The sequence below is a fragment of the Hylobates moloch genome, unplaced genomic scaffold (genome assembly GCF_009828535.3).
Source record: "Hylobates moloch isolate HMO894 unplaced genomic scaffold, HMol_V3 SCAFFOLD_20, whole genome shotgun sequence".
Taxonomy (NCBI): domain Eukaryota; kingdom Metazoa; phylum Chordata; class Mammalia; order Primates; family Hylobatidae; genus Hylobates; species Hylobates moloch.
The window spans coordinates 3,835,047-3,859,403 of NW_026652295.1; the positions used below are offsets into that span (position 1 = coordinate 3,835,047).

Sequence of the window (24,357 nt, forward strand, 5' to 3'; positions counted from 1 at the left end):
ATATATGCACCGAAGGGTGGTATATGGCTTTGCTCTTTTATTCTGCCGCGGTTTTCCTCAGCTCCTTGAAATTGGATCCACTGGTATGCCCCACTTTCTGGTTGAGGCTGAATCCAAACTCTAATACCTGTATCACTCTGGGACTGTATTATGGGTTGCATTGTGTCCCACCTCCCCAAATTTATATATTGAAGTCCTAACCCCCATGACCTCAGAATGTGACCTTGTCTGAATATAGGGTTACTGTAAATATAGGGTTACTTCATTAATGTGATTAATAAAGTTAAAATAAGTTCATAGTGAAATAGGGTGGGCCATTATCCAAATATGAGAGGTGTTCTTACGAGAAAGTAAAATTTGGACTTGAAGACAGACAGACAGAAACACGCACACACACACACACACACCACATACACACACACACACGGAGAAAGAGAGAGAGAGAGAGACAGAGAGAGAGACAGAGAGAAAGAGAGAGACGGAGAGAGACAGACAGAGAGTGAGCGAGCGAGCAATCACGTGAAGATTGCAGTTATGCTGCCACAAGCCAAGGAACTACCAGAAGCTAGGAGAGGTGCCTGCAACATTTCCTTCTGTAGCACCTTCAGAGGGAGCATGGCTCTTCTGACACCTTGATCTTGAACTTCTAGCCTCCAGAACGGTGAGACAATAAATTGCTGTTGTTTATATGCTCCGTTTGTGGTACTTTGTTACAGCAGCTGTAGGAACGAACACAGGGTATAATGAATTGACGACTCTGGCCATAGTTCCCAGGGGCTTGGTTGCAATGGCTGGGCTCCCTGAGTCACCCCCAAGTCTCTCACTGCCAGGAATCCCAGAGTTTGGACCTTAGAGAGATCCCCCAGTTTCCCATGTTGGCTTTCTCTGAACTCATTCAGGGCAGACAGGTTGCTTGCCTAACCATCTAGTTTCTCCTGGTAAGAGAGCAAAGGGAAGGTTTTTCTTTTATAGTGAAAGATACCATCCAGGTTCCACTCAGGTCCACTTAATCAAATAAAGGATTCAAACTTGCTTAGTTCTGACCCGTTGATGTTTGGTGAGTTCTGATTGGTCAACACTTGCTGAGTTCTGATCGGTTGACATAGGTCACAGTCTATTGGTTGGCTCAGGCAGCACAAACATGAACTGGCAGCTATGTAAGCCCCTAAGCAGACATGCAGGTTTTCCAGCTTAAGTGATGCTCCCTGAAACCAGATCCTGCTTGGGCGTCTACAGCCTGAAAGGCAGAGCCTCTTGTGTATGTGAAATGTGATTGTCTGCTGCTGGGCTTCTAGGTGCCCAGCCTCTGCCCAGCTGCCACATGTGCCCACCCGCACTCTGTGCCCATGCCTCCCCATCAGACTTGTACACTGACCACTTGGGAAATGAGCGCCTGGCCTGCCCTTATGGACACTGCTTGGATCACTCGTTGCCCTGTTCTGGCCTAGCAGTGTCACTTCTGCCAGGCCCCAGCTTGGAGCTTCCTGAGCTCTGATTTCATTGCTGAGCAACCTGTAACAGTTCCCTCGGGAGTTCACAGAAAACAATTATGACCTCAGATAAATAAAATATTCTGCTTAATAATAAACTGGATCTTTTAACTGTTAAAAATGTTCATTGTAGAAAAATCAGAGGAGAAAAAGAAAGAAAACTAATGACTCATAATCACATTACTTAGAGAGACTGTTACTATTTTGGTTTATGTTCTTTTAGACATTTTTCTCATTTCACTCATTGTTTACTTGATTTTTATTTTATCAAAGTAATATGAGCACAGAATTGTAAAAACTCAAATAGTTCTAACAGGCTTTTGTAAAATGCAATGGTTCCATCTCTCCCTTCCCCACCCCCTCCACATTTCCACTCTAAGGACAAGCACTTTCAATTCTTTTATCTGTCTCTCTGGCCCTTACACATCTAATTATTTCCAAAATTTGGACATTATCTACTGACTTCTTATTGTAGCAAATGAAGATTTAGCTTTCTTACAATGTCTCCATCTCTGAATCCCTTTCCCTATCCTCCCAACATAGTCATTCCAAATTGTTGGAGGCAATATTCAGAATATTAATATACATATACAAATAATCTTCACCGCTCCAGGTTGGAGTGTGACATTTCCTTCTTTTTCTTTTCCTGAAAGTAACAATGGCCCATGTCTTTAGTTAGTTTTCTTTGTGCTCATTGCTCGTTCTTTGCACACATCTCACAGCCTACAGTGTAAGTTTCCTGGAGCTGACTTGCATCAGGGAATCCATCAATCACATTTTTTTTCCCCGAAGGCACTCCCTTGGAAGCTTCCATTCTCCTCCCTGTGCTGCTTGCTTCCTGGGATCCCTGGGCAGCTCTTATCCTGGGATTTCTGTTTGCTTTAATTCTTGGAATTCCCTTATCTTTGTCCTGTGCTGTATTTCTGTTTTTCTGGATCTCATGCCTTTCTTTCTTGTTGTACAGGTAATGCTGTTGTGAACATTAATGTTTATGTCTTTTGGTGTACATGTGTGTGCATTTCTGTTGGGTGGATATATAGAAAGGGGATTTCTGGGTCTTAGGGGATGGGTTTTTCCAGTTTTAGTTGATACTGCCAGTTTTCCAAAGTAACTGCACCAATTTATGCTCCTACTGGCAATTACATTGGCCCCACATCCTCACCAGTACTTGATATTGTTGGTTTTAAAATATGAGCCATTCTAATTGGGTGCATACTGGTATTTCATTGTGATTTTAATTTGCATCTCTTGATGACTTATGATAATAAATGTTTCTGGTCATTTGTATATCTTATTCAGAAAGTGCCTATTTAAGTTTCTGTCCATTTTTCTATTGGCTTATCTGTCATTTTCTTACTAATAATTATTTTTTCTAGGTAAAAATTTTTTAATCAGATACATCATTGTAAATATTTTTCTGCCTTTTGATGACATGCTTTTTCACAATGTACACAAATTCTTCACTTTTCCAATTCATTAATCTTTTCCTTTAGGGATGATTTTTAAAAATGTCTTATTTAATAAGTCTTTGTCTGCTCAAGGGTCATGAAGATATCTCCTTATTTTTAAGAAGCTGTATTTGTGTTACCTCTCAGATTTAGATTTACTCAGATTTTAAAAAATTCTCCCTGGGCCTCATTTTTTGTATGGTGTGAGGTAGTGGCCCAGGTTAATCTTTTTCCATAAATATATGCAATATTAAAGAGTTTGTATTTGCTTGGCATTACTTCTTTGTAATTAGTCTGGAAGACTTCACTGATGAATTTTCTGGAGTTTTCATTTCATTGTATTCTGCCATTGTTGGACATAGTATTCTGTATGTGCCAATCTGGTCATGTTAATTGTGTTGTTTAGAGCATCTACATTTTTACTGATTTTATTTTTGTCTCCATGTTCTACTAGTTTCAGAGACTATGTCAAAATATCCTACTTTTTTGATTAGTTTTATTTATTTCATTTTTAGTTTCATGAATTTGCATTTGTGTATTTTTTTTTGGTTTCACCAATTTCTTCTTTCTGTATTTTGAAGCTATGTTATTGGATGCATATGATTTAGAATTGGTAGACGTGATATCTTCATGGTGATCTGAGCACTTCTTCATTATATTATGATCCTCCTCATTTCTTGTGGTATTTCTTGCTTTAAAGTTGACTTTGATTATAACATAACTATAAGGCACTCTTGAAAACAGTATGTAGTTCTTTTAACTTTTAATCTAGTCTGATTATTTTAATCTTTTAACTGAAATATTTAACCCAATACAGATATATTCAGATTTATTTCTGCCATCTAATATTTTCTTTGTATTTGACTCAGCTGTTTTGTTTTTTTCTTGCTTTAAGTGAATTGATTTTTTAAATACTATTTTCTGTTAGTTATACATCTTCTTTTAGAAGTTATGCTAGAAGTTACAGTAAACATTCATGACTAACTACAGTTGAGTATATTTTCAACTTCTCTGATAATGCTGGAACTTTGGTATATCTTAACTCCACTTATTTTTCCTCTCTAATGACTTTTCTTGCCTTGAATTTTTAATTCTAGATAAATGTTATAGACTAAATTGCATCCCCTCAAAATTCATATTTGAAGCCTTGACCCACAATGTGGCTGTATTTTGAGACAGGGCCTTTAAAAAGGTTATTAAGGTTAAGTAAGGTCATGATGGCGGAGCCCTAATCCAACAGAACTGGTGTCCTTATAAGAAGAGCAAGAGGAACCAGGGATGTGCACACGCAGAGTAAAGAACATGTGAGAGCTCAGTGAGAAGACAGTCCTCTGCAAGCCAGGTAGAGAGGGCTCAGAAGAAACCAACCCCACTGACCCCTTAATCTTGGACTTCCAGCCTCCAGAACTGTGGGAAAATAAAAGATATCTCATTATGTATACACAAATATTCCAAAATCCAAAAAAACAAATCCAAAATATGGACCAAAACACTTCTGGTCCCAAGCATATTGAAAAAGAAATACTCAACCTGTATTTGAAACTTCAAAGACATAATTACTCTTGTTTTGTAGGGCCAATATTCATTTGTATTTTAAATACATATACATTATTTGGTGCTCTTCATTCCTACCTGCATTTTTTCATTTCTGTCTGATACCATTTTTCTGAAGAATTCCCTTCAGTGTTTTTTTTAGTACAGGCCAGCAAGTGATTGTTTATTTTGCTTTATTTTTAAAGGATATTTTTTGTTGAGTTTGGAATTGTAGCTTGGCAAATATTTTCTTTTAAAATACTTCAAAAATATTCCTTTGGAATATTTTAGAGAAACTGTTCCAAATATTTTGGGAAAACTATTCCAAAGATCTTTTCCTGCTTCCTGCATTTCTGTTGAGAAGTAAGCTTTCAGTCTTATTGTTGGGGTTTTGAAGGTAAGGTGTTTCCCAGCACCCTCTACCTCCATCCTCAGCAGTTGTTTAGATTTTTCTCTTTATCTTTGGTTGTTAGCTGTTTTATCTTGATGTGTTTATGTGCAATTTTCTTTGACTTTATCCTGCTTGGGGTTCCCGAACTTCTTAAATCTGAGTTTTGATTTTTTTTGTCGGTTTTGAAAATTTATTTTCAAATCTTATTTCTGCTCATCCACTTTTTCCTCTTTTTTTGGAACTCCCTTTACACTAATTTTAGACTGCTTGTGTTTCACATATACTTTTACCTATATTTTTATTTTTTTCTTTATCTGCTTCAATTTGGATATTTTCTGTTAACCCATCTTCCAATTCAATAATCCTTGTCTCTGCTTTCAAAACCACCTATTACATTTTTAATTTTAGATGTTTTATGTTTCAGTTCTAGAACCGGCATTAGTTTTGATATGCTATACTGTCAGAAATGAAAGTGGACGTTACCATCTGCTTTTACATGTCTGAATTTTTTTTTACTGTTGTTTCTTCTCTTGTATTAGTCACCTTTTTCACAATGTTACTGAATAACAACTGCAAATTTTGGTGGCTTAAGAAAACAATCATTTATTTTCTCTCAGATGTTTGTACATTAACTTGGGGTCATTTAATCCATGTTGAGCTTAGCTGGGATGTATTCTAAGCAGCAGGGTGCCCAGATCTACTCGATGTCTTTCCCATTCCACTTGGACCAGAATGCTAGCCAGTGCAGCTCTTCACATAGTGATGGTAGAAGCATAAAAGGCAAGATTTTAACTGCCCAGTGGGCTCACCTTGCCTGCTGCCTAGACTGAGCCAATTTATCAAGACAGGGGAATTGCAATAGAGAAAGAGTTATTCACACAGAGCCGGCTGTGTGGGAGAATGGAGTTTTGTTATTAATCAAATTTGTCTCCCTGAGCATTCGGGGAGCAGAGTTTTTAAGGACAACTTGGTGGGTGTGTGGGAAGCTGGTGAACCAGGAGTGCTGATTGGTCAGAGATGAAATCATAGGGAGTTGAAGCTGTCTTCTTGTGATGAGTCAGTTCCTGGGTAAGGGGCCACAAGATCAGATGAGCCAGTTTATTGATCTGGGTGGTGCCATCAAGTGCAGGGTCTGCAAAATATCTCAAGCATTGATCTTAGGAGCAATTTAGGGAGGGTCAGAATCTTGTAGCCTCCAGCTGCATGATTCCTAAATCATAATTTCTAATCTTGTGGCTACTGTCAGTCCTACAAAGGCAATCGAGTCCCTAGGCAAGAAGAAGGTCTGTTTTGGGAAAGGGCTGTTATCATCTTTGTTTTAAACTATAAACTAAGTTTCTCCCAAAGTTAGTTCAGCCTACACCCAGAATGAACAAGCACAACTTGCAGGTTAGAAGAAGATGGAGTTGGTTAAGTTAGATCTCTTTCGTTGTCTCAGTCATAATTTTGCAAAGGTGGTGTCAAGATCAGTTATGAGTTTTTAGCCTCTGGTCACATCACATCTACCTATAACTCATTGGCCAAAGCAAACCACATGGCTGAGCTGAAAGTCAAGGAGCAGGGAAATGTACTGCTCCTCAAGTGTGAGGAAGTTCAGTTATATAACAAAGGGAGTGAGGAAGAATCAGCCCCTATTTCAAGCATCTCTGCTTGTTGTTCTTATCTTGTAAGATTAAATTTTCTTTAACTACTCATTTCCTGGGATTTTGGAAGGAGGAGGAATTATATGTCCAATCTCTCATTTTAACTCAAAATTTTACTTGTTTCTAGAGAGATTCTCATCTACTAATTTCATTATGTGATGCACTTCAAATGTCAAGTTTTATCTCTATTAGTTTTCTATTGCCATGTAACAAATCACCACAAATTTAGCATCTTAAAACAATATACATTTATAAATTCACTATTTTCATGAGTCAGGAGTCTGAGCACAGCTTCTCTGGATCTTTGCACAGGGTGTTGGCCAGTATGCATTCTCGTGTGGCTCATGGTGTTCTCTTCTAAGCTCACATGCTTGCTGGAAGAATTCAGTTCCATCATATCTTAGGACAAGGCCCAGCCTGGATACCTCTCCACTTGCAGCGGGACAACAATGAAGAGAATCCAGAATGCAGTATTTGGCCCCGTCTTTGCCCTCTGGGATACTGCAGGTACTGAGAGGACTTCAGCAGCTGAGGTCCTGGGGAAAAAAAAATCCAACTGTAGAAATAAAACAGCAATTGAAGAGCATGGAGACAGAGAAGAGGTATCCTGGGGGTTCTCACCCAGTATGGTAAAGGGCCTTGCAGGGGGACAAACAGAACAATGGGAAACTCAGGAGAAGGTGATATTCAGAAGCCCAGACAACACAGAGGGGAAGCCTGATATTCACAATAGCTATAGTCTAACAACAGCTAACACCTGATGAGTCCTTCAGTGACAGGCATTGTATTGATATGCACTTTCCATCCCTATGTATTTACTCCTCACAATAAGCCTAGGAGGTAGCTAGCATTACAGTCTCCATTCCCAAATGAGGAAGCTGTGGTCCAGAGAAGTAACTTGCTCAACATCACAGAGCTCTGTTAAATAAAGTTTATGGGAGGCCATTGCTTTGGACTGAATTCCTGCTCTAGGTCCCAGCAGACCTACCCAAAATAGAGTTACCCATACTATGATTCCACATCACCAAACCAAATGCTAAGCTGTTTACTTGTAAAGTCTGATCTTTTCAGAAATCAGGAGAGAGATGATAGCCAAATCTCACTAAGCCGACAAGACTCTCTGTAAGGAAAGTAACTTTGAAATGGCAAGTCCACCTTATGTTCCTTGTTTCGGCTTTCTCCAGCCTTTTCTGCCTATGAAGCCTGCCCTCTCTGCTCAGCTCAGTGGAGCTCCCTTCCATTTTGTGGGCTGAATGCTGCCTCATTCGTGAATCACTAATAATTGTCTGTTAGATCTTTTAATCTCAATTTGTTGAAAGTTTGTTCTTTGACACCTTGTAAGTAGGAATAAAAACCCAGAATAAAACCTAAAATGTTCTTGTCCAAATCTGGCTCATGAGCAGCACCCAGTAGGACCTATGAGCAGATGAGGTACCCCAGATAAAAGTCGTCAGGCCCCAGGGTGCCTGGCAGGGTCTCAATCACAAACAAGACAGCTTTCAGGCTTTGGGAACATGTGCTGGGCTGTGGTGGCAGCAAAATGGGCTTGTTGTTGAATACCATGGTGTTGGAAAAAAGCTTCCAAATTCTGCTTGGGGTAGGAATTGCCTCAGAATTTGGAAAAGCCCTGAGTTGTTAGGGAACAAAAATGGTGTCATGAGGGAGAAGAAGGGATAAGATTAAGGTAGGAACTGACGGTTTAAATGTTCCCTGTTGTCAGGTCCTAGGTTCTAAATCGGACTTTTCTTACCCTGAGGGCTTGGGTGACTCCAGCCCCTAAGCCTAGGGTGGAGCAGAGGTAGTCAGGAGCAGCACCCTTCCAATTCTGCCTTGTTGGCCGCTGATAAGGACAACAATTGCCAATGCTACTCTTGTTTAAATTGAGACACGCCCTCATGAGCTCTTCATCTCTTTAGCTAGACTCTGTTATTTTTTCTTCAATACACATTCCCTAAATAAAAAACATAACGTGATAAAAAATTGAGGTTGAAGGTTGGAACTGAGCTGCTCTAAGAATGCTCTTCCTACATTTTTATTTTACTTTTTTTTTTTTGGTAAGACGGAGTCTGTCGCTCAGGCTGGAGTGCAGTGGTGCGATCCTAGTTCACTGCAACCTCCACCTCCCGGGTTCAAGCGATTCTCCTACTTCTACCTCCTGAATAGCTGGGATTTCAGGCGCAGGCCACCACGCCCGGCTAATTTTTGTATTTTTAGTAAAGACGGAGTTTCACCACGTTGGTCAGGCTGGTCTCCAACTCCTGGCCTCAGGTGACCCACCCGTCTCGGCCTCCCAAAGTGCTGGGATTACAGGTGTGAACCTCTGCGCCTGGCCTGAGAATGCTCTTTCGATAGAGTAGCTTGGTGTAAAGAAGAGGACTCTGGCTTCAGAAAAAAGGCAGACTGGTTTAGATCCCGGCTCTGCTCCCTGGTACTCACGAGAAACTTACGAAGCTTTGTAACTCCCTGGTCATCATTTACCTCTCCGTGAAATAGAGATAAAGATAAACTACAATAATTATATATAATTCTATAGGCTTGTAAAACAAAAAATTATAAAGTTATAAATAGAATTAAGTCATAATATAATTTACAACAAAATTATATAATAAACGTGTACATCCAGTCAGCCCTCTATACCCACAGGCCCTCTGTATCCTGCATTCGTTAATTTAACCAACGTGGCCCGCGAGGGGGCGCGAGTGGGTGCCAGGGCGTAGTGGGAAGGGGGCCGCGGAGCCCGGGAGGCACATGCGCAGTGCAGGACCCCGCCATTTTGTCTTCGCCGCAGCCACAGCCGCAGGTCGCGAGTGCCTGCCAGCAAATGATTGAGGGAGGAGCTGAACGTCGCCGTCGCGGCTGTGGGGAGAAAGTCGAGCAAAGCCAAGGAGAAGAAACAGAAGTGGTTGGAGGAGCCAGCAGCCATGGATGCCGTTTTTGCCAAAGGGGACGCCATCAGCAGGCCTGGAGACCCTCTGGAGGCTTTCCTGCTGTTCAGGAAATCTGATCAAAACCGGGTTGAATGTCTCTACTGAGTGTAGGCCAGGGTCTGGACTGGAGCCAGCCATCATGGATTGGGCCTTCCACCTGACCAAAACTGATGGGCGGACCATGTATGAGCAGAGGGAGTGGGGCTGAAGGACAGAGAGAAACGGGAGAAACGGTAATCACCCAGCCTGGTACCTGGTCGCTTGAGAATGCATTTCCTTCCTATTGCGTTTTCTCACTTCCAGTTTGATGGGGAGTGCAGGAGATGAAGTCCTGCGTGGGAAGCAAGGTGCAGTGGAAAGGCCTGGGGGAATTTCCTACAGAGACTGCTGCTCATGGCTAACAGGACACAGATGATGGAGGTTATGTTAATGGTGTTCAGGCACAATCGTGGCGCCTACCAATTCTTCAGAGAAGCCTGCAGTTTGAAATTGATGACTCTTCCCCTAGCATGTCTGGTTGTTGTGGGGAGGACTGCTCCTATAAGATCCTGAGCTGGAGGACCAAGTTTGGGGACAGCCAGCATGCCCATGCAGGTGGGCACTGTGGTGGCTGCTGCCACTGACCTCCCAGAGCCACTTGCAAATCAGTGTGCTCTCTTCTAAGGCCTGTCGTCTCCTTTGGTCTCACCGTTTGCCAGGTGCCCTCAGAGCTGTGGCCTCCTCAGCCCTGCACCTGTCGGGCTGCACCCCGAGAACACGGAACCCTGCCTCCCCTCTTCTGGAAAACCAGTGTGCCAGGAGAGAATGAAGAGAAGAGGGAAGAGTGAATGGAGGGCTGACCATGAAGCTCATCCTCACAGTGAGGCTCCTGGGCCCTGGGGTGGAGGTTCTACCACTTCGCTGCAGTTCCTAGATACTCCCCTCCCCCACACATACACACTTGGGAAAATGGAATGTTTACGTTCACCTTTATGAAAATCTTGGAGTCCTGGGTCTGTGGTTTGGAACCCCAAAGAGGAACGCATTGGGTGTAAGATCTGGGTGTAGAGAGAGGCTTCAGAGAGACTAAGGCTTTCGCAGGTGGAATGCTCTGATGGAGACTGTGGGAAGATATTTTGTGCCAAGATGCAGGGAAGTGAGGAAAGCTCTTTCCTGCTGTTTTTAATGAATCCATGGAGTGGACTGAGCTTGGCATTAGCAGCCCCGGGGAGGAAGGCTGGCTCTCTTCATCGCTGTCAGTACGAGAGAAGCTGAAAATGTGTCCAGAATTGGTGGGTTCTTGGTCTCACTGACTTCAAGAATGAAGCCACGGACCCTCGCGGTGAGTGTCACAGTTCTTAAAGGTGGCGTGTCCGGGGTTTGTTCCTTTGATGTTCAGATGTGTTCGGAGTTTCTTCCTTCTGGTGAGTTTGTGGTCTCACTGGCTCAGGAATGAAGCTGCAGACCTTCATGGTGAGTGTTACAGCTCTTAAGGCGGTGTGTCTGGAGTTGTTCGTTCCCCCCAGTGGGTTTGTGGTCTTGCTGGCTCAGGAGTGAAACTGCAGACCTTTGTGGCGAGTGTTTCAGCTCTTAAAGGCAGTGTGGCCCCAAAGAGTGAGCAGTAGCAAGATTTCTTGCAAAGAATGAAAGAACAAAGCTTCCACAGCATGGATAGGGGATTCGAGCGGGTTGCCACTGCTGGCTTGGGCAGCCTGCTTTTATTTTCTTATGTGGCCCCACCCACATCTTGCTGATTGGTCCATTTTACAGAGAGCTGATTGGTGCATTTTGACAGGGTGCTGATTGGTGTGTTTACAGTCCCTGAGCTAGACACAAAAGTTCTCCACTTCCCCATTAGATTAGTTAGATACAGTGTCGATTGGTATATTTACAAACCCTGAGCTAGACACAGAGTGCTGATTGGTGTATTTACAAATCTTGAGCTAGATACAGAGTGCTGATTGGTGCATTTACAAATCTTGAGCTAGATACAGAGTGCTGATTGGTGCATTCACAATCCCTTAGCTAGACATAAAAGTTCTTCAAGTCCCCACTAGACTCAGGAGCCCAGCTGGCTTCACCCAGTGGATCTCGCACCAGGGCCGCAGGTGGGGCTGCCTGCCAGTCCTGTGCTGTGTGCTCGCACTCTTCAGCCCTTGGGCGGTCGATGGGACCGGGCGTCGTGGAGCAGGGAGCAGTGCTTGTCGGGGAGGCTCCGGTCGTGCAGGAGCCCGCGGCAGGAGGGCGGGGAGGCTCAGGCATGGCAGGCTGCAGGTCCCAGGTTCTGCCCCGTGGGGAGGCAGCTAAGGCCAGGCGAGAAATCGAGCACCGTGCTGGTGGGCCGGCACTGCTAGGGGACCCGGCGCACTCTCTGCAGCTGCTGGCCCAGGTGCTAAGCCCCTCACTGCCCGGGGCAGGCTGGCCACTCCGAGTGTGGGGCCCGCCAAGCCCACACCCACCCTGAACTCTAGCTGGCCCACAAGCGCCGTGCGCGGCCCCGGTTCCTGCCCGTGCCTCTCCCTCCACACGTTCCTGCAAGCCAAGGGAGTCGGCTCCGGCCTCGGCCAGCCCAGAGCAGGGCTCCCACGTGCAGTGGCGGGCTGAAGGGCTCCTCAAGTGTGGCCAGAATGAGTGCCGAGGCCGAGGAGGCACCGAGAGCCAGCGAGGGCTGTCACCTCTCAAAAGGACCAGTAATGAGGTGTTATATGGGACCCGCCATGGGGATGACTGCTTGTGTAGGCTTTTGGATGTTGCTGCATTCTAAGCTTAACCTCTTGGTCTCATGGCAGTAACTTGAGGTTTTTATTCATAGAAGAAAACCAGAGGTTCTGCTTGTTTCTCTCTGCCAGTTCCCACCATTCATTCTCCTCTGCTTCTTGCCTGTACCCCAGATACCTCTGTTCTTAGTCTCCAGGGGAGAATAACATCAGGGGGCCCCTCATCTTCCCCCAGAGCTATCAGCACCAAGAGATGAGAGACGCCTTTTCCACTCATCTCTTGGTGCTGATAGCTCTCTGAGGGTAAGGGCATCCCTTCCCACCACCACCCTCTCTTCAGAGAGCCCTCAGACAGCAGCAGTCCCCCTGCCCTCACTCTCCAGCCTTGCCCCTTACTGCCTCAGGGAGGCACTAGTGCCGCTGCCATGACCCAGCCAGGCCATAGTTAAGGCTGCAGCAGGAATGCCTCTCTGTGGCCAAAACAGCTGCTTTTCTTTCTGAGGTCACCCTGTGGCAACAGGCTGGAGCAGGGAGAGAAGGCTTTCCTCTTCTTTAGTAAGATAAAGAGGTTGCAGCCTCAGAACTAATACTCATCCTGATCTCTAGGCCTTGTTCCTCTTCCAGGGAAGATAAAACAAATCCTTATCAAGGAAAAATCCCAACACTTCCCCTTGGACATCCCTGAACTCTGCTTTGGGGAGGATCGTAAAGGTTCTAGCCTTCATGAAGTTGCTGTCCTGGAGATCTGTTGGTCTCTCTGACCTCAGTATCTGCTCACATCTCACCCTCTGCCAAAATCTCACCCTCTCCAAAAATATATATATTTTTTTCTTTAGCAGCTTGATATCACTGGACTCAAAGGGAAAAAGTGATCTCATTTTGTATTAGTTGTATTTGTCTGTCAAAAAAAGACACTTTGTTAAAAAAAATTAAACTAATGTGGATTGAAAGTATTATTTTTTTAAGTAGAAGGCCAGGCACGGTGGCTCACACCTATCATCTTAGCACTTTGGGAGGCCAAGGCAGGTGGATTGCTTGAGTCCAGGAGTTTGAGACCAGCCTGGGCAACATGACAAAACCCCGTCTGTACTAAAAATACAAAAATTAGCCAGACACGGTGGTGCACATCTGTAGTTCCAGCTACTCGGGAGGCTAAGATGGGAGAACCACTTGAGCCCGGGAGGTAGGCAGTGAGCCGAGATTGCACCACTGCATTCCAGCCTGGGTGACAGAGTGAGACTCCATTTTAAAAAAGAAAACAAAAACAAAAACAAAAAAGGGTGGTTGAGTCTCTACTGAACATGTACAGACTTTTTTTATTGTCCCTTTTTTTCTTATCTCCTAAACAATACAGTATAACAACTATTTACAAAGCATTTAGATTCTATTAGATCTTAAAACTAATCTAGGAGATGATTTAAAGTATGTAGAAGGATTGCATAGGTTGTATGCAAAGGTTTTATGCAAATATGATACCATTTTCTATCAGGAACCTGAGCATTCATGTATTTTAGTATCCACAGGAGTCCTAGAACCAATAACCCATGGATACTGAGGAACGAATGTAATATATAATTATATGTATAATAATTGCTAAGAGGAGTCATCTTAGCTGTTATCATTTGGCTACTTATTAATAATTTTATAAGTCACAAGATTAGCTTTTTCCAAGCTTGGCAAATAAACCTGATTTACACTGATCTGCTTTTGGGGATAAAGAATGATCTTTGGCAAGGTTTTAGACATGCGTACCAGGGACCTTCATAACTGACAATAATGGTGACATTTTTGTGGGTAATTAACACCGTAGACCACTATGATAGACTTCTCTAGACTTCATAGCTGCTGCTTATAACTTACCAATACTTTATCTTTTGCATTTTAAGCTATGAAATATTTCAGGCACCTCCCAAAACACAAAAATAATAGACACTTATATGAAGGGTCTACAGAAGGTTCATGGAAAATGAGTATTATGAAAAAACTATGCATGGATTTCAAAATTGTTTTTCACCAAAATAAACTGACACTAACTTATTGTAACATGTCTGAACAGGATCTAGTTTGAGGCACTAAAAAGAATAAGACATCAGTTTGAAAATAGCACCTATCAGAGCAATGTGAATGCTGCTAAAATTGATGCAAGACCAAACATCAAATTTATGGTGAAGCTTGAGTGGAAGAATAGTGAAATCACTGATGATTTAAGACAATCATAATGAAGATAATGCCCCAAAGAAGTCAGCAGTTTACAAACAGATAACTCATTTCAAGAAGGGATGAGAATGTTGAAGATGAAGGTCACAGCAGCAGACCATCTACATCAAGTTATGAAGGGGATTTAATGGCAGAAACAATAGCCAATGCCATAGACATCTCAATTAGTTCAGCTTACACAATTAAGACTGAAAAATTAAAGGGTGAGCAAACTTTCCACTTGATGGATGCCAAAACCATTGCACTTAGATCAGTTGCAAACAAGAGAAGAGCTTTCAATAGAAATTTTAAATTAGTGGGATCAAGATCCTGAAGCATTCCTTCAAAGAATTAGAACAGGAAATGAAACATAGGTTTCATGTCAATCCTGAGGACAAGGCACAGTCAAAGCAATGGCTGCCAGGAGGAGGAAGTGCTCCAGCCAAAGTAAAAGGAGACCAGTCAGAGCAAAGGCCATGGCAAAAGTGTTTGTGGATGCTCAAGGAATTTTGATTATTTATTTTCTGGAGGGCAAAAAATGATAACATCTACTTATTTTGAGAGTGTTTTGAGAAAGCCAAAGCTTTAGCAGAAAAATGCCCAGGAAAGCTTTACCAGAGAGTCCTTCTCCAACATGACAACGCTGCTGCTCATTCCTTTCATCAAACAAGGGCAATTTTGTGAGAGTTTTAATAGGAAGTCATTAGGCGTCCACCCTACAGTCCTTATTTCGGTCCTTCTGACTTCTTTTTGTTTCCTAATCTTAAAAGTTTTAAAAGGCACCTATTTTTCTTCAGTTAATAATGTAAGGAAGACTGCATTGACATGGCTAAATTCCCAGGACCCTCGGTTCTTTAGGGAGGAACTAAATGGCTGATACCATCACTTACAAAAGTGTCTTGACCTTGATGGAGCTTATACTGAAAATAAGTGGTATTTTTTAAGTTTTTAATCTTTTAATTTCATTTTTTCCATGAACTTTCTGAAGTCCCCTCATATACCCACCACTGATGTTAAAGGTATATTTTTTGCCACATTTTTAGATCCTTTTAAGAAGCATTAAAACATTTCTAAACATTGTTTTGGCTCTTTTGTATCCATAAACAATTACACCATTTGTTTGATTTGTTTAAAAAATTTAAATAGATGATATAATGATATATAATCTAAATATACTTTGCAAATTACAATTTTTCACTCAATACGCATTTGAGACTTAATCATGTTCATATACATATAACTACCTCAGTCATTTTAATTGCTGAACAGTATTTCTCATATAATTCAATGTGGTTTATTTATCTATTCCTCCATGAGTATGAATAGATAAATTATGTTTTGGTTTATGTATGTATTCCTCCTACTCATAGACATTTAGATCCTTTCTTCCCCCCTACTTTCTACCTCTTTTTCTCCTTCCTTTTCTTTCCTTTTCTGCACAGCAATGGACGTCCTCTTGGATGTCTCCTTGATTACGTGTCTAAGAGTTTCCCTAGGATGTTTCTTTAGAAGTGGAATTGCTCAGTTACAGAGCCTCTTGACTTCACTGTTGATCTTCACCTCACTGGCTGCTGCGAAACTACTTTCCAGAGTGGTTGTTTCCACTCACTCTCCCACCAGCCCTATATGGAAATGTTCACTTCTCCACATTCTTGCTAATGCTTTATGTTATCAGACATTAATTTCTGCCCATCGGATAGGTGTGCCATGTTATTTTATTGTCATTTTAATTTTCATTTCCCTGAGTTTTACTGAAGTGGAACATTTAAAAAATGTAATTATTAGGCACTGATTTTCTCCATGAATCTTGTTTATATCCTTTGCACATTTACCACCTGGCTCATTGCCTTCTTCTTATCAACTAAAAGGATAACTGTATATTCTAGATATTAGTCTTTTATCATATTTGTTGGCTGCCAATAACTTCATTAAACCTGCAGGTTGATTTTTTTCAGGCTGCTTATGATTCCTTTATTATATGTATTTATTGTGGTAAAAACACATAACATTAAATTTATCATCTTAATTTAAAAATTTTTAATATTTGTGGGTACATAGTAGGTATATATATTTCTGGGGTACATGAGATGTTTTGATACAGGCATGCAACGCGTAATAATCACATCATGGAAAATGGAGTATCCATCACATCAAGCATTTATCCTTTGTGTTACAAACCATCCATTTATACTCTTCTATTTATGTTTAAATGTACAGTTAAATTATTTTGACTATCATCACACTGCTGTGCTATCAAATACTAGGTATTATTCATTCTGTCAAACTATTTTTTCATGCCTATTTAACCATTTTTTTTATTATACTTTAAGTTTTAGGGTACATGTGCACAACATGCAGGTTTGTTACATATGTATACATGTGCCATATTGGTGTGCTGCACCCGTTAACTCGTCATTTAGCATTAGGTATATCTCCTAATGCTATCCCTCCCCCCTCCCCCTACCCCACAACAGTCCCCAGTGTGTGATGTTCCCCTTCCTGTGTCCATGTGTTCTCATTGTTCAACTCCCAGCTATCAGTGAGAACATGCGGTGTTTGGTTTTTTGTCCTTGCAATAGTTTGCTGAGAATGATGGTTTCCAGCTTCATCCATGTCCCTACAAAGGACATGAACTCATCATTTTTTATGGCTGCATAGTATTCCATGGTATATATGTGCCACATTTTCTTAATCCAGTCTGTCATTGTTGGACATTTGGGTTGGTTCCAAGTCTGCTATTGTGAATAGTGCCGCAATAAACATACGTGTGCATGTGTCTTTATAGCAGCATGATTTATAATCCTTTGGGTATACCCAATAATGGGATGGCTGGGTCAAATGGTATTTCTAGTTCTAGATCCCTGAGGAATCGCCACACTGACTTCCACAATGGTTGAACTAGTTTACAGTCCCACCAACAGTGTAAAAGTGTTCCTATTTCTCCACATCCTCTCCAGCACCTGTTGTTTCCTGACTTTTTAATGTTTGCCATTCTAACTGGTGTTAGATGGTATCTCATTGTGGTTTTGATTTGCATTTCTCTGATGGCCAGTGATGATGAGCATTTTTTCGTGTGTTTTTTGGCTGCATAAATGTCTTCTTTTGAGAAGTGTCTGTTCATATCCTTTGCCCACTTTTTGATGGGGTTGTTTGTTTTTTCTTGTAAATTTGTTTGAGTTCATTGTAGATTCTGGATATTAGCCCTTTGTCAGATGAGTAGATTGCAAATTTTTTCTCCCATTCTGTAGGTTGCCTGTTCACTCTGATGGTAGTTTCTTTTGCTGTGCAGAAGCTCCTTAGTTTACTTAGATCCCATTTGTCAATTTTGGCTTTTGTTGCCATTGCTTTTGATGTTTTAGACATGAAGTCCTCGCCCATGCCTATGTCCTGAATGGTATTGCCTAGGTTTTCTTCTAGGGTTTTTATGGTTTTAGGTCTAACATGTCAGTCTTTAATCCATCTTGAATTAATTTTTGTATAAGGTGTAAGGAAGGGATCCAGTTTCAGCTTTCTACATATGGCTAGCCAGTTTTCCCACCACCATTTATTAAATAGGGAATCCTTTCCCCCATTGCTTGTTTTTGTCAGGTTTGTCAAAGATGAGATAGTTATAGATATGTGGCATTATTTCTGAGGGCTCTGTTCTGTTCCATTGGTCTATATCTCTGTTTTGGTACCAGTACCATGCTGTTTTGGTTACTGTAGCCTTGTAGTATAGTTTGAAGTCAGGTAGTGTGATGCCTCCAGCTTTGTTCTTTTGGCTTAGGATTGACTTGGTGATGTGGGCTCTTTTTTGGTTCCGTATGAACTTTAAAGTAGTTTTTTCCAATTCTGTGAAGAAAATCATTGGTAGCTTGATGCGGATGGCATTGAATCTAAAAATTACCTTGGGCACTATGGCCATTTTCACGATATTGATTCTTCCAACCCATGAGCATGGAATGTTTTTCCATTTGTTTGTATCCTCTTTTATTTCATTGAGCAGTGGTTTCTAGTTCTCCTTAAAGTGGTCCTTCACATCCCTTGTAAGTTAGATTCCTAGGTATTTTATTCTCTTTGAAGCAATTGTGAATAGGAGTTCACTCATGATTTGGCTCTCTGTTTGTCTGTTATTGGTGTATATTGTGATTTTTGCACATTGATTTTGTATCCTGAGACTTTGCTAAAGTTGCTTATCAGCTTAAGGAGATTTTGGGCTGAGACAGTGGGGTTTTCTAGATATACAATCATGTCATCTGCAAACAGGGACAATTTGACTTCCTCTTTTCCTAATTGAATGCCTTTTATTTCCTTCTCCTGCCTGATTGCCCTGGCCAGAACTTCCAACACTGTGTTGAATAGGAGTGGTGAGAGAGGGCCTCCCTGTCTTGTGCCAGTTTTCAAAGGGAATGCTTCCACTTTTTGTCCATTCAGTATGATATTGGCTGTGGGTTTGTCATAGATAGCCCTTATTATTTTGAGATATGTCCCATCAATACCTAATTTATTGAGAGTTTTTAGCATGAAGGGTTGTTGAATTTTGTCAAAGGCCTTTTCTGCATCTATTGAGATAATCATGTGGTTTTTGTCTTTGGTTCTGTTTATATGCTGGATTATGTTTATTGATTTTCATATGTTGAACCAGCCTTGCATCCCAGGGATGAAGCCCACTTGATCATGGTGGATAAGCTTTTTGATGTGTTGCTGGGTTTGGTTTGCCAGTATTTTATTGAGGATTTTTGAATCAATGTTCATCAAGGATATTGGCCTGAAATTCTCTTTTTTTGTTGTGTCTCTGCCAGGCTTTGGTATCAGGATGATGCCGGCCGCATAGAATGAGTTAGGGAGGATTCCCTCTTTTTCTATTGATTGGAATAGTTTCAGAAGGAATGGTACCAGCTCCTCCTTGTACCTCTGGTAGAATTCGGCTGTGAATCCGTCTGGTCCTGGACTTTTTTTGGTTGGTAAGCTATTAATTATTGCCTCAATTTCAGAGCCTGTTATTGGTCTATTGAGAGATTCAGCTTCTTCCTGGTTTAGTCTTGGGAGGGTGTATGTGTCAAGGAATTTATCCATTTCTTCTAGATTTTCTAGTTTATTTGTGTAGAGGCGTTTATAGTATTCTCTGATGGTAGTTTGTATTTCTGTGGGATTGGTGGTGATATCCCCTTTTGTCATTTTTTTATGGCATCTATTTTATTCTTCTCTCTTTTCTTCTCTATTAGTCTTGCTAGCATTCTATCCGTTTTGTTGATTTTTTCAACAAACCAGCTCCTGGATTCATTGATTTTTTGACGGGTTTTTGTGTCTCTATCTCCTTCAGTTCTGCTCTGATCTTAGTTATTTCTTGCCTTCTGCTGGCTTTTGAATGTGTTTGCTCTTGCTTCTCTAGTTCTTTTAATTGTGATGTTAGGGTGTCAATTTTAGATCTTTCCTGCTTTCTCTTGTGGGCATTTAGTGCTATAAATTTCCCTCTACACACTGCTTTGAATGTGTCCCAGAGATTCTGGTATGTTGTGTCTTCGTTCTCGTTGGTTTCAAAGAACATCTTTATTTCTGCCTTCATTTCGTCATGTATCCAGTAGTCGTTCAGGAGCAGGTTGTTCAGTTTCCATGTAGTTGAGTGGTTTTGAGTGAGTTTCTTAATCCTGAGTTCTAGTTTGATTGCACTGTGGTCTGAGAGACAGTTCGTTATAATTTCTGTTCTTTTACATTTGCTAAGTAGTGCTTTACTTCCAACTATGTGGTCAATTTTGGAATAGGTGTGGTGTGGTGCTGAAAAGAATGTATATTCTGTTGATTTGGGGTGGAGAGTTCTGTAGATGTCTATTAGGTCTGCTTGGTGCAGAGCTGAGTTCAATTCCTGGATATCCTTGTTAACTTTCTGTCTTGTTGATCTGTCAAATGTTTACAGTGGGGTGTTAAAGTCTCCCATTTTTATTATGTGGGAGTCTAAGTCTCTTTGTAGGTCACTAAGGACTTGCTTTATGCATCTGGGTGCTCCTGTATTGGGTGCATATATATTTAGGATAATTAGCTCTTCTTGTTGAATTGATCTCTTTACCATTATGTAATGGCCCTCTTTGTCTCTTTTGATCTTTGTTGGTTTAAATTCTGTTTTATCCGAGACTAGGATTGCAACCCCTGCCTTTTTTTTGTTTTCCATTTGCTTGGTTGATCTTCCTCCATCTCTTTATTTTGAGCCTGTATGTGTCTCTGCATGTGAGATGGGTTTCCTGAATACAGCACACTGATGGGTCTTGACTCTTTATCCAATTTGCCAGTCTGTGTCTTTTAATTGGAGCATTTAGCCCATTTACATTTAAGGTTAATATTGTTATGTGTGAATTTGATCCTGTCATTATGATGTTAGCTGGTTATTTTGCTCGTTAGTTGATGCAGTTTCTTCCTAGTCTTGATGTTCTTTACAATTTGGCATGTTTTGCAGTGGCTGGTACCAGTTGTTCTTTCCATGTTTAGTGCTTCCTTCAGGAGCTCTTTTAGGCAGGCCTGGTGGTGACAAAATCTCTCAGCATTTGCTTGTCTGTAAAGTATTTTATTTCTCCTTCACTTATGAAGCTTAGTTTGGCTGGATATGAAATTCTGAGTTGAAAATTCTTTTCTTTAAGAATGTTGAATATTGGCCCCCACTCTCTTCTGGCTTGTAGAGTTTCTGCTGAGGGATCAGCTGTTAGTCTGATGGGCTTCCCTTTGTGGGTAACCCGACCTTTCTCCCTGGCTGCTCTTAACATTTTTTCCTTCATTTCAACTTTGGTGAATCTGACAATTATGTGTCTTGGAGTTGCTCTTCTCAAGGAGTATCTTTGTGGCGTTCTCTGTATCTCCTGAATTTGAATGTTGGCCTGCCTTGCTAGATTGGGGAAGTTCTCCTGGATAATATCGTGAAGAGTGTTTTCCAACTTGGTTCCATTCTCCCTGTCACTTTCAGGCACACCAATCAGACGTAGATTTGGTCTTTTCACATAGTCCTATATTTCTTGGAGGCTTTGTTCGTTTCTCTTTATTCTTTTTTCTCTAAACTTCTCTTTTCGCTTCATTTCATTCATTTCATCTTCCATCACTGATACCCTTTCTTCCAGTTGATCGCAGCGTCTACTGAGTCTTCTGCATTCGTCACGTAGTTCTCGTGCTGTGGTTTTCAGCTCCATCAGGTTCTTTTTTTTTTTTTTTTTTTGTATTTTTATTTATTTATTTATTAATTATACTTTAGGTTTTAGGGTACATGTGCACAATGTGCAGGTTTGTTACATATGTATCCATGTGCCATGCTGATTTCCTGCACCCATTAACTTGTCATTTAGCATTAGGTATATCTCCTAATGCTGTCCCTCCCCCCTCCCCCCACCCCACAACAGTCCCCGGAATGTGATGTTCCCCTTGGTGGGACTGTAAACTAGTTCAACCATTGTGGAAGTCAGTGTGGCGATTCCTCAGGGATCTAGAACTAGAAATACCATTTGACCCAGCCATCCCATTACTGGGTATATACCCAAAGGTCTATAAATCATGCTGCTATAAAGACACATGCACACGTATGTTTATTGCGGCACTATTCACAATAGCAAAGACTTGGAACCAACCCAGATGTCCAACAACGATAGACTGGATTAAGAAAATGTGGCACATGGCCGGGCGCGGTGGCTCATGCTTGTAATCCCAGCACTTTGGGAGGCCGAGGCGGGTGGATCACGAGGTCAGGAGATCGAGACCACGGTGAAACCCCGTCTCTACTAAAAAATACAAAAAATTAGCCGGGCGTGGTGGCGGGCGCCTGTAGTCCCAGCTACTCAGAGAGGCTGAGGCAGGAGAATGGCGTGAACCCGGGAGGCGAAGCTTGCAGTGAGCTGAGATTGCGCCACTGCACTCCAGCCTGGGCGACAGAGCGAGACTCCGTCTCAAAAAAAAAAAAAAAAAAAAAAAAAAAGAAAATGTGGCACATATACACCATGGAATACTATGCAGCCATCAGGTTCTTTAAGGACGTCTCTGCATTGGTTGTTCTAGTTAGTCATTCGTCTAATTTTTTTTTCAAGGTTTTTAACTTCTTTGCCATTGGTTCGAACTTCCTCCTTTAGCTCGGAGTAGTTTGATCTTCTGAAGCCTTCTTCTCTCAACTCGTCAAAGTCACTTGTTCCTTTGCTGGTGAGGAGCTGCGTTCCTTTGGAGGAGTAGAGGTGCTCTGATTTTTAGAGTTTCCAGTTTTTCTGCTCTGTTTTTTCCCCATCTTTGTGGTTTTATCTACCTTTGGTCTTTGATGATGGTGATGTACAGATGGGTTTTTGGTGTGGATGTCCTTTCTGTTTGTTAGTTTTCCTTCTAACATTCAGGACCCTCAGCTGCAGGTCTGTTGGAGTTTGCTGGAGGTCCACTGCAGACCCTGTTTGCCTGGGTATCAGCAGTGGTGGCTGCAGAACAGCGGATGTTGGTGAACCGCAAATGCTGCTGCCTGATTGTTCCTCTGGAAGTTTTATCTCAGAGGAGTACCCGCCAGTGTGAGGTGTCAGTCCGCCCCTACTGGGGGATGCTTCCCAGTTAGGCTACGCGGGGTTCAGGGACCCACTTGAAGAGGCAGTCTGCCCATTCTCAGATCTCAAGCTGCGTGCCAGGAGAATGACTACTCTCTTCAAAGCTGTCAGACAGGGACATTTAAGTCTACAGAGGTTACTGCTGCCTTTTGTTTGTCTGTGCCCTGCCCCCAGAGGTGGAGCCTACAGAGGCAGGCAGGCCTCCTTGAGCTGTGGTGGGCTCCACCCAGTTTGAGCTTCCCGGCTGCTTTGTTCACCTACTCAAGCCTCGGCAGTGGCGGGTGCCCCTCCCCCAGCCTCGCTGCCACCTTGCAGTTTGATCTCAGACTGCTGTGCTAGCAATGAGAGAGGCTCCATGGTCATAGGACCCTCTGAGCCAGGTGCAGGATATAATCTCCTGGTGTGCCGTTTGTTAAGCCTGTTGGAAAAGCGCAGTATTAGAGTGGGAGTGACTCAATTTTCCAGGTGCTATCTGTCACCCCTTTCTTTGACTAGGAAAGGGAATTCCCTGACCCCTTGCACTTCCTGGGTGAGCCAATGCCTCGCCCTGCTTCGGCTCACGCACAGTATGCTGCACCCACTGTCCTGCAACTACTGTCTGGCACTCCCCAGTGGGATGAACCCAGTACCTCAGTTGGAAATGCAGAAATAACCTGTCTTCTGCGTCGCTCATGCTGGGAGCTGTAGACTGGAGCTGTTCCTATTTGGCCATCTTCCAAAGTCCCAATATGTAGTTTTTCTTTATTGTTTGTGATCTTCATCCATTAAGAAACCCTTCCATATCTGGAGGTCACAAAGATATTTGCCCATAATTTTTTTTACATGTTTTCTTTCTTTTTTTTTCATCTAGCTCTTTAATCCATCTGGACTTCATTTTTGCATATGGTGTGAGATAGGGAACTAATTTTATCTTTTGCCGTATGGGTGGTCATTTGTCTCAACATCATTTATTGAAGAGTCCATTGTTTTTCTTACTTGTTTGTAGGGTTACCACTTTCATATACCAAATGTAACATACATGTAGTCTACGTTATCATTGTGTTCCTGATGACTTCCAACTGCCATTATTTTAGCTCTGTGCCTGAGGACTTTTATAGAACCACAGAGGCTAAAAGTGCTGGGATTCAGTATCCTGTGGGAGCAGCTCATAACAAAAGCCAAAAAAGGGTTGGCTCATGAAATCACAGCTCCCGCCTCCTCAGGTGGGGTAATTCTAAGACAAGATTTAGACCTTTTCCCAGTTTTCCCATGGGAAATAGTTCCATAGCCCATTGTTGTAGCTGGCTCAGCTATTTCACCCTTTACAGGCTACTCCCTCCCTGTCTCACTTCCCTACCCCTCCCAAATAATCTCTATTCTGTTCCATTGTTCTATTTGTCTGCCTTTGAGGCACTCAGCATTTTTTTTTAATGTCCCCAGGCTGGAATGTAGTGGTGTAGTCATAGCTCACTGCCACCTCAAACTCCCAAGCTCAAGCAATCCTTCTGTCTCAGCCTCCCAAATAGCTG

The 24,357-nt window shown here is 42.1% G+C and overlaps 1 protein-coding gene, 1 long non-coding RNA gene and 1 pseudogene across 4 annotated transcripts in view; 2 read left to right on the forward strand and 1 right to left on the reverse strand.

Annotated features, from left to right (window-relative positions):
- The window catches only part of LOC116460379 (testis expressed protein 56), a 179,595-nt gene that overhangs the window by 101,006 nt on the left and 54,232 nt on the right, over positions 1-24,357 (forward strand). Inside the window, exons 11-12 of one of the 3 annotated variants that reach the window (XM_058432652.1) lie at positions 6,818-7,012; positions 9,294-9,418. The exons of 1 other annotated variant lie outside the window; for it this stretch is intronic. The gene's annotated coding sequence lies outside the window, so the exon portion shown is untranslated. Of the gene's footprint in view, positions 1-6,817; positions 7,013-9,293; positions 9,419-24,357 lie in introns of those variants that run through there. One more of the 3 variants, XM_058432653.1, reaches the window with a different exon arrangement.
- Positions 6,739-9,120, reverse strand: LOC116460157 (uncharacterized). The gene is made up of 2 exons (XR_009211404.1): positions 8,942-9,120; positions 6,739-7,041 (listed from the first exon to the last, which is right to left on the reverse strand). It is a non-coding gene; the product is annotated as an uncharacterized LOC116460157 (long non-coding RNA).
- On the forward strand, positions 9,334-10,055 carry LOC116460156 (N-alpha-acetyltransferase 40-like; annotated as a pseudogene).